The sequence below is a fragment of the Chelonia mydas genome, chromosome 11, assembly GCF_015237465.2.
Source record: "Chelonia mydas isolate rCheMyd1 chromosome 11, rCheMyd1.pri.v2, whole genome shotgun sequence".
Classification (NCBI taxonomy): Eukaryota; Metazoa; Chordata; order Testudines; family Cheloniidae; genus Chelonia; species Chelonia mydas.
Genome location: NC_051251.2, coordinates 4,558,174 through 4,566,016, shown reverse-complemented (window position 1 = coordinate 4,566,016; position 7,843 = coordinate 4,558,174). Strand labels below are relative to the sequence as shown.

Here is a 7,843-nt window from a genome sequence, read left to right as displayed (position 1 = left end):
TCCTTTTCCCTCTGATAAAAAGAGGGAAAATCCAGTCCTTACCTATTCAGTCTTCAGCTCTTAAGTCCTGCCTTTTAGCCATTTTTAAAGGAATTTTTTTTTGCTCTTAAAAGAGGAGCGACTGGGAGCCCAGGAAAAAGACATTCTCTGTCTATCAGCAGATCAGGGACATGTGACATGGATGTGTGCCCACTAGGAAGTGGCCTGACTCCCACCAATTCATTTCACACACACCACTGGACACAGCTTCCAACCAGTACTATGCTGGGCCAGCTTTAAGCCAACCACCTACAAGCAAAAGGCTCCCTATCCAACAGTGACCTCCACTCCACTGCTTCCCTCTTGAAGGGGGTTGCTATCTCAAATAATACATTAACTCATACAAATGTAAAACTGCATTTTGCGGGTGTGTATATCTAAAACTTAAATATACACACAGGACAAGGGAACTAACAAGATGGATACATTCCACCAGATACTTCTACATCCACAAAACCACTTCGTTGTTCGTCTTCAAATTCCCCCTGTAGCAGGATGGTCACCCCGCTCCAGTTTGGAAGGGGTTAAAAAGAGCCTTGGGAAAGGGCTGCCCCAGGGGAGCCAATCACGAGCAGGTTTGAGGCAGCCAATCGGGCTGAGCTGGGCTAGTATAAGAAGGGCTAAGGGAGGAGCTGGGTCAGTCTCATTCCAGCCTTGGAGTGGGAAAGACCTGGCTGCCTGGGAGCACAGGGTACCTATCTGGGTGCTGTCAGTGTTTCAGGCCAGGCTCAACTGGAAAGCTACTGCCCCAATCAGAAAACCCAAATTTGTTAGTCTCTAAGGTGCCACAAGTACTCCTGTTCTTTTTGCGTATACAGACTAACATGACTGCTACTCTGAAATCAGTAGTTAAGAATCATGCAAAGTGGGTAGCCCGAGATTGTGGTCTTGATGGCTTCTCCATGATAGACCTTCAGTGAGGTGTCACTCCTTTCCTGGTGGCTATCTGTATTGCAATTGAACAGGCTGCCCTCTGCACGTAATACAAAATGGAGTTCACAATCTGATCGATCTATCCCACTCTGATGTCCAACATATAATGTCCATCACAGACTGTAAACACTTTGGGGAAGACACCAATCTTCTTATTTGTCTGTAGAAAGCCATGCGCCCCTGCCCCACCACAGGAATAAAATGGCATTAATCACATTACCAATCCCCTGAGCTATCCTATGCACTACCCCTCCCTCACTCCACTTCAGCCTTTTAAAACCTGAAGTAGCCATAAATCTTTCTAACCATTAAAGGTTCATTTTGCTAAAACATCTTAACATCAGGCTTGATTTCTGAATGAGATTGACTTAGTAGGAGCAGGCCTATAATTTATACTGTGTTTTATTTCCTGGAGCACTGGAATTGTGCTTCCCCCAATGTTATTTTATTAAGATGTGATTTGTCATCATATTGCTGAAAACAAGATAAAATGCAGGGTAATTAAACTCCTTATTTAACTCGACAAGCATCTGCTTTCAGTAGTCACACTTCTAAACGGCACCTTTGTAGTGGTTACTCAGTAGCTGGTCATAATAATATTTATTATGCTCAAAATGCAAAACTAAAGTACCATAAACAAAAGAATAAATAACTTCATATTGCAGATATACCCTGCTACTTATAATACATTACATTTATATAGCCCTGTCATGGGTGATTGGCTCTCTGAGGTTGACAGGCACCCAGACTCTTTGGATATCTCTGCATTGTAGCTGGGAACAAGTCTCCCAACCCAGTAGACAGACTTGCATTACCAGGGCTTGCGCTAGCATGCTAACAATAGCTCTGTGGATGCTTCAGCTCGGGCTAGCCCCTTGATCTTGGAGTCTTGAGGCCAGGTGGGCTTGAGCTTGGGTGGCTAGCTAGAGCCTTCACCGGTGCTGCAATGTCCATACAGTGATTTTTTAGCGTGCTACTGTGTGTCTGTCTACCTGGGCGTGAGGCTCACTCGCAGCTGCAGTGTAGACATACCCCCATGACAGGCTCTACAAAGGAGAATGAGCCACCCCAGATGCACATGTGGATGGTTAATTGGATAAGTGGCTGGGCTGTAGGAACAGGGCCTTGTAAAGGGTTATGAGGGCTCAGGCTGGAGCCTGGAACAGAGAGAGGAACTTCTGGAGACAGAGCACCCTAGGGGAACCAGGTGAGAAGCTACTCCCAGTGGAGTCTCTCTGGAAAGCAGAGGCCCCTAGAGAGTGGAGGGTCCAGAGGAGAGAGACTACAAGGCTTTCCAGGAAAGGAGGCCTGGGAGATACTCTACAGTCTCTCCCCTGCTAATTCAGGGTTCCAGGCAGTGAGCAATCCTGAGGCCTTACAGCGGATGGAGAAGGCTTGTTTACAAACCACGTTTGATGGCTAATTAAATGAACTAGACCCCTGAAGGGGCATTGCTCACTGTTTACAAGCTATGAATACTCAGAGTTTCCAAAACAGAATTTTACTCTGTGCAACAAAACAGGCAACAAAAGTAAGGCGGAAAAACCAAAACAGAGTAAAAAGAGTCTAGCAACAGTGTAATGGGGTGCACCATACTTTGAACCCTCCAGTCCAAAATGGAATGAAACACCAGTAGTTCTGAGCCTGTGTGGTTCACAGGTCCAAATATGTGTAGCTGTGGTTCTCCTTGTTTTCCTCTGGCATGGAGAGGTAGAGGTACAGGTGCACACCATGATGCCAGCTGGTGTGTTGGTGGGCAGAGGGTAGATACCACTGAGCATGGAGTTCTCTGAGGACTGGAAAGGCTTGGGAGTCGCTGATCTCTGGGCATGAGGGTCAACGATGCTCTGCAACATTTGCTTGTTGTTTGAGCAGACCCATGGTGTCCTGGTGCATTTCCTGATATGCCCCTTGGTCCTTTTCCCGCTCCTCTACCAGCCGATCCCTTCATCCTTGGTCTCGGTCATATGGCCCCTCCAAGCCCTGTGTTCATTGTCTGAGGCCATAGATGACTGGAGAATCTTGCTGAACATATCCTCCCTAGACCTCTTCTTTCTCCTCCTGATCAGGGCCAGACGTTCAGCAGGCATAGAGGGGACCTGTCAAGGCCACCACACCAGAGGCTACTGATTATAACAGACAGATACACCAATAGATTTACAGTCCCTATGAGAAGGGAAAGATAAGTCTCAAAACTCCCTTTCATTATTCCCATAAATACTTTTAATAAGATATGCAAAGAGTCATCTTAGCTCTGGAGCACCTTGCTACTGCAATACTCCATGGCTCAAACCATGGGGAGGATATCCTAGCCTTGTGGGGAGGAAGGGAGTTGTCCTATTGCCTGGAAGCTTTAAAAGCGGGGTATGGGCATAGGGAAAATGCAATTAATATTGGCAATATTTTCATAGACAATGATTCTTGGCTGGTATCTCACTCCTGAGAGTGACAAATGCATAGAGAACCTAGCTGCTAATGGTGTCTTGAAGCCACCCTAACCCCTATGCAGCTAGTCTGTTTACTGCAATGGTGCCAGCTGAGCTCATCACTGAGTGGCCTTTGGAAAGTCTCCTCTTGCTGGGAAGAAACAAGGCTTTTATCCCTAGAAGTGGCCAGCAGAGGATTACAGAGTAGCTCCATGAACGTTTCATCGAGATCTCTCAGGATAACAAAAGAGACTTCCCAATTCAGATAAACAAAGTACTCCCCATGCCCGGCCCCGCCCCACCTAGCCCAAGGAACCAGAGAATGGAAAAGCAGGCACCAGTTCTGCCTCTTTCTTCTACCTCTGCTGAGCCCAGGACGCTGCTCTGATGTGGATTCTCGTCAGACTGCCGTACTATTTTTTAGAACGTCTTCTCTAACGCTGTATTTTTAACATGATGCCAGTAAAGTAATTAATCACTAATCAATGCTGGTGTTCTTTAATGCTGCAGGTGGCACTTTTACGTGGTGAAGAAGGGCAGCCCGGGGGTGGGAAAGGAGGAAAAAAGGGAGGGAGATGAGGTTTGGGGGAATAAAAAGAAGGGCAAGAACTGTAAGGAATCATTCCTGTACAAACTTACCCGAACTCCCTGCCACTTCATCGGTGATCTCCTCTGCATTTGCCTGGCAGGGCTGGCTTGACTCCGAAGGAGGTTCAAACAACTCCTGGCTTGCGGCCTGGTTTGAGTCCCTTGCCGTTGTCCACCCCCAGGATTTTGTCCTCTTCCGTGGCTCCTGAAAAGTGTCCACAGTCGTACGTGGGGTGCTGGAGCGGTCCCTGCCAGGTAAGGCATGCAGTTCATCGTAAAAGCAGCAGGTCTGTGTGGTACCACCAGATTTCTCGTTGCCCTCCCTTGCATTCCAGTTTGCCTGGTATAGTTCCTTTGCTGTCATGTGGTATGGCTGTTGATCCCGGTCAGCCCCTTTGCCAGCATCCCCTGTACAATCTGCTTGTAGGTGTCAATGTTTCCATGGGTTAGTCTGTAGCTCTGCTTGCACAATCTCTTCTCCCCAGTTGTTCTGGATATTCAGTACTTCTTATCTGTTCCAGGCAGGAGCACCTCTACTGACCCATGTGCATGGAGTTGGCGTGGTCGGATGGAAACAACAAAGGTGAGCTGGTGGGTGTGCTCCCCAAGGTGAGCGCATCAGGAAAAGGCATTTCAGATACATGCAGAGGGGCTTATAGGGCAGAGGGCTTCCAATTTCTGTGACCTCTGAATAGCGGAGTTCCAAATTGTGACCAGAGTGGCCACTATCACAGGGTCTGGGGAATTGTGGGACAGCTGCTACAGGATGGTTAGGGTTGACACTGGTCACACAGTGTCTACAGTCGCACTGTGTTGACCTGAATAGGGGGACTACGGCTCTGCATCATTTGGGGGAAGTCACTGCGACATGGTACGTAGGTCACTGGGAAACAAATTTTGGTGGAGGCACATGCACAGTAAGGTCAACACATGTTGTCTTAGGTTGACCTAACTTTGTAGGGTAGTCCAGGCCTCAGGACCTTGCCGAGAAGCACAGACAGGAGACCTTGCAATGTGTTCAAGGAGTCAATACTTCTGGCAGGAAGGTTTCAGTGTGCTAGGGAAGCAGAAGCTGGGTAAATAAAGAACAGTGTCTCAAGAGAGCGGAGCAAGGGGGCCACCCATTCCCTTTCCATTGACTAGTCCAGTAGCAGCAGAGGCAGATTAAGGTCTCCTGGGGCCCTGGGCTGAAGCAAGTGGGGGGGGGGGGCGCACCAGAACAGTGGCCCTGCCCCACCCCTTCTGCCTGCGACCCCGCCCCATTCGACCCCTTCCACCTGTGACCCCCGCCCCATTCTGTCCCTTCCCTCACGGCCCCACCCGCTGCTTGCTCCTTTTTGCCCACCCCACTCTCACTGCAGCTCCGAGACTGGAGAAGCTCTATGCCCCCACCACAGCCCTGGGGAGAGACTTTTCCGGGGCCCCCAGGCACGGGCTCTACTGGCCCATGCAGTAATCCACCACTGAGTAACAAGGAGAACTGGCTTACACCAAGATGGCAGTCATTGTGGAGGCAGAGAGCAATGACCCTGCACACAAAGAATGTTCACAGAAAGCTGCAGACGAAGGCAGTACGTTTCTTTATTTTTACACGGATAACCTTAAGGGTGCTGGAACTCATAAATCTGGAGTCTTGCATACAGTGCTGGGCATCTGGCTGTGCTAGAGAGACAAAGTGGAGGGAATTCAGAGAAAGTGACTAAGGAACCCGAGGGAACAGAGTTAGGAAAGATGGATCTAAGCCACTAAGTTCAGATCCAAATGAGAATCCTACCTTTCTCAAAATTCAGATCTGTTTGGGCCTGGAAATCTGGTCCCACCTACTCTGGAGATGGGCCAAAGCTGGGAAGTTCAGATCTAGATCAGAATCCAAAGATTAAATAATGGTGAAATCTTCAGATCAATGGTTCCAGTTCTAGCTGTGGGGGAAGGAGTAAAAGTGTGAACCTATACAGCATTACTAAACACTAAGAGGGAACATAATTATCTCCACGTATCTCAAAGGTATAAAGGAATCATGCAGGTTGGTCCAAGGAATAGTAAGATGAAATGAGGAAAGGAAAGTTTAGATGGAATAATATCCTAAAAGCAAGGTCAACTAGACTGCAGAACAGCTCTAAAAGCACATTTTAGATAAAGAAGAATCGCCCTTAGCTGCTAGCTGTATAGAACTTTTGACACACAGATCAGCAGTTCTCATTCCAACCAGTAGAGGGCAGTGGCAACACACATTGACCAGACTGCTCATTACATCAAAGTGGTAGCTCAAGCCACTGTGGAAACACACAACTGCATCACCCTAAATGAGTTGTACAAAGAGGGAATGACTGAACCTTGTGATCAATGCTGCTCTTTCATCAACCAGAGGAGCTGCTGTTAATGACTTGGAGATCTCCCCCCCGGCAGGCTGGGTGTCTCAGCTGACCCTGCTGTGCTTCCAGCTTTTTGTTGTTGCATCTCTGCTCCATAAACTTATAAATGGAGTTAGGAGAGTAGCTGGAAGCTGGGCTGAAATCTCCAAGGGAAAGGCTGCCTGAGAGCTACTGCTTGCAAATGGCCTTTCATTTCACAACAGGTCTATTCCTTGCACTCTCCATTTGTTTCTCACGCCTCACTGAAGATGCATAACACAGAGTAAATGTCTTAACGTTTGACTGTATTTCTGCTTGACACTGCAACCCCAAGCAAATGCTCCTGTTTGGATCTGACAATTTCTGCAAATGACACTTGTATCTCAAGTCGACATCACCCCCAGGAGGTCAGAGAGATCCTCCTCCCCCCAAATAAGGGCTTGTTTCCCCTTTCCCAAGGCCTCTTTCCACCACTGACACAACCTTATGTGCCCCTCACTATGGAACTGGAAACAAGCAGCCACATGGAATGCCAAGGTGGCTGGGTACTCTCAGGCTCTGCTCTCTCTCTCTCTGGCCCATATGTGACACTGGGATCAAGTCTTGCTTAGAGCAATAAAAAGGTCTAAGGCTTGAGCTGCAAGAGACACAAAGAGTGTCTGTCATTTGCTTCTTTCTTCCTCTGCAGTGTTCCCACCCGGAATCTGCCAGCACACAGCTGGTGGCGCAGTAATTATAGATGGGCTAGAACCAAGTCCCTAGCTCTGAGGATCCTTTCGCACCACAAAACAGACAGACAAAAGCCTGGGGAAAGAGTTTGGAAACTGGAACCAGATCCAAATTTTGCATCTGCTCCCTCTTTCTATAGCAGGCCAAGACAAAACCCTGGACCCAAATACACCCAAACTTAGGGAATTCAGAAGCTGGATCCAGATCCAAATTTTGCAGCTTGGGTTCATCTATTATATGTATCTCTCTGTGTACATTTGTGAACAGGTAGATATGTATGTATTTGTGTGTAATAGTGTGTCTCTGTGCATAAACATGTGCATGCAGAAAGGTGAGTCATTGTGGGGTTGTGTGTGCACACATATATTCCGTGTGTGTTATCTAAGGGATAGTGTATAGTGCATTTATGTTTGTGCAGAGGATTGTGTGTGTGTATACACACTGCCAAATGGATGAGTGAACTCCTATGGCTTTTGTTATGTCATTTTGCACCTTATTGTTGATTTCCCTGCTTTTGATGGCCATTGCTTTTTAATCAAGAAGTAAATTAAGGTTTAATTACAAGTTGAGAGATGAATGAATAGATAATAATTTATAAAACTGCCAGCTGGCTTCCCTGCCCCCATCCCATGGGTCTGCCAGGTGGGAGAAAACTGCACATGCAAACACAGTGGATCATGGGCCCCAAGCTCAGCATTGTGGGACAGGGCAGTGGGCATGGGGGGAAGGGGCTAAGACTCCATTTAGTGTAGTTCCCATGTTATATGCCCATATTAG

At 47.6% G+C, this 7,843-nt stretch overlaps 1 long non-coding RNA gene across 1 annotated transcript; it reads left to right on the top strand.

Annotated features, from left to right (window-relative positions):
- The first annotated feature begins 2,065 nt into the window (after positions 1-2,065).
- On the top strand, positions 2,066-7,628 carry LOC122462271. The gene is made up of 4 exons (XR_006284741.1): positions 2,066-2,179; positions 4,088-4,241; positions 4,508-4,569; positions 5,777-7,628. It is a non-coding gene; the product is annotated as an uncharacterized LOC122462271 (long non-coding RNA).
- The last annotated feature ends 215 nt before the right edge of the window (positions 7,629-7,843 follow it).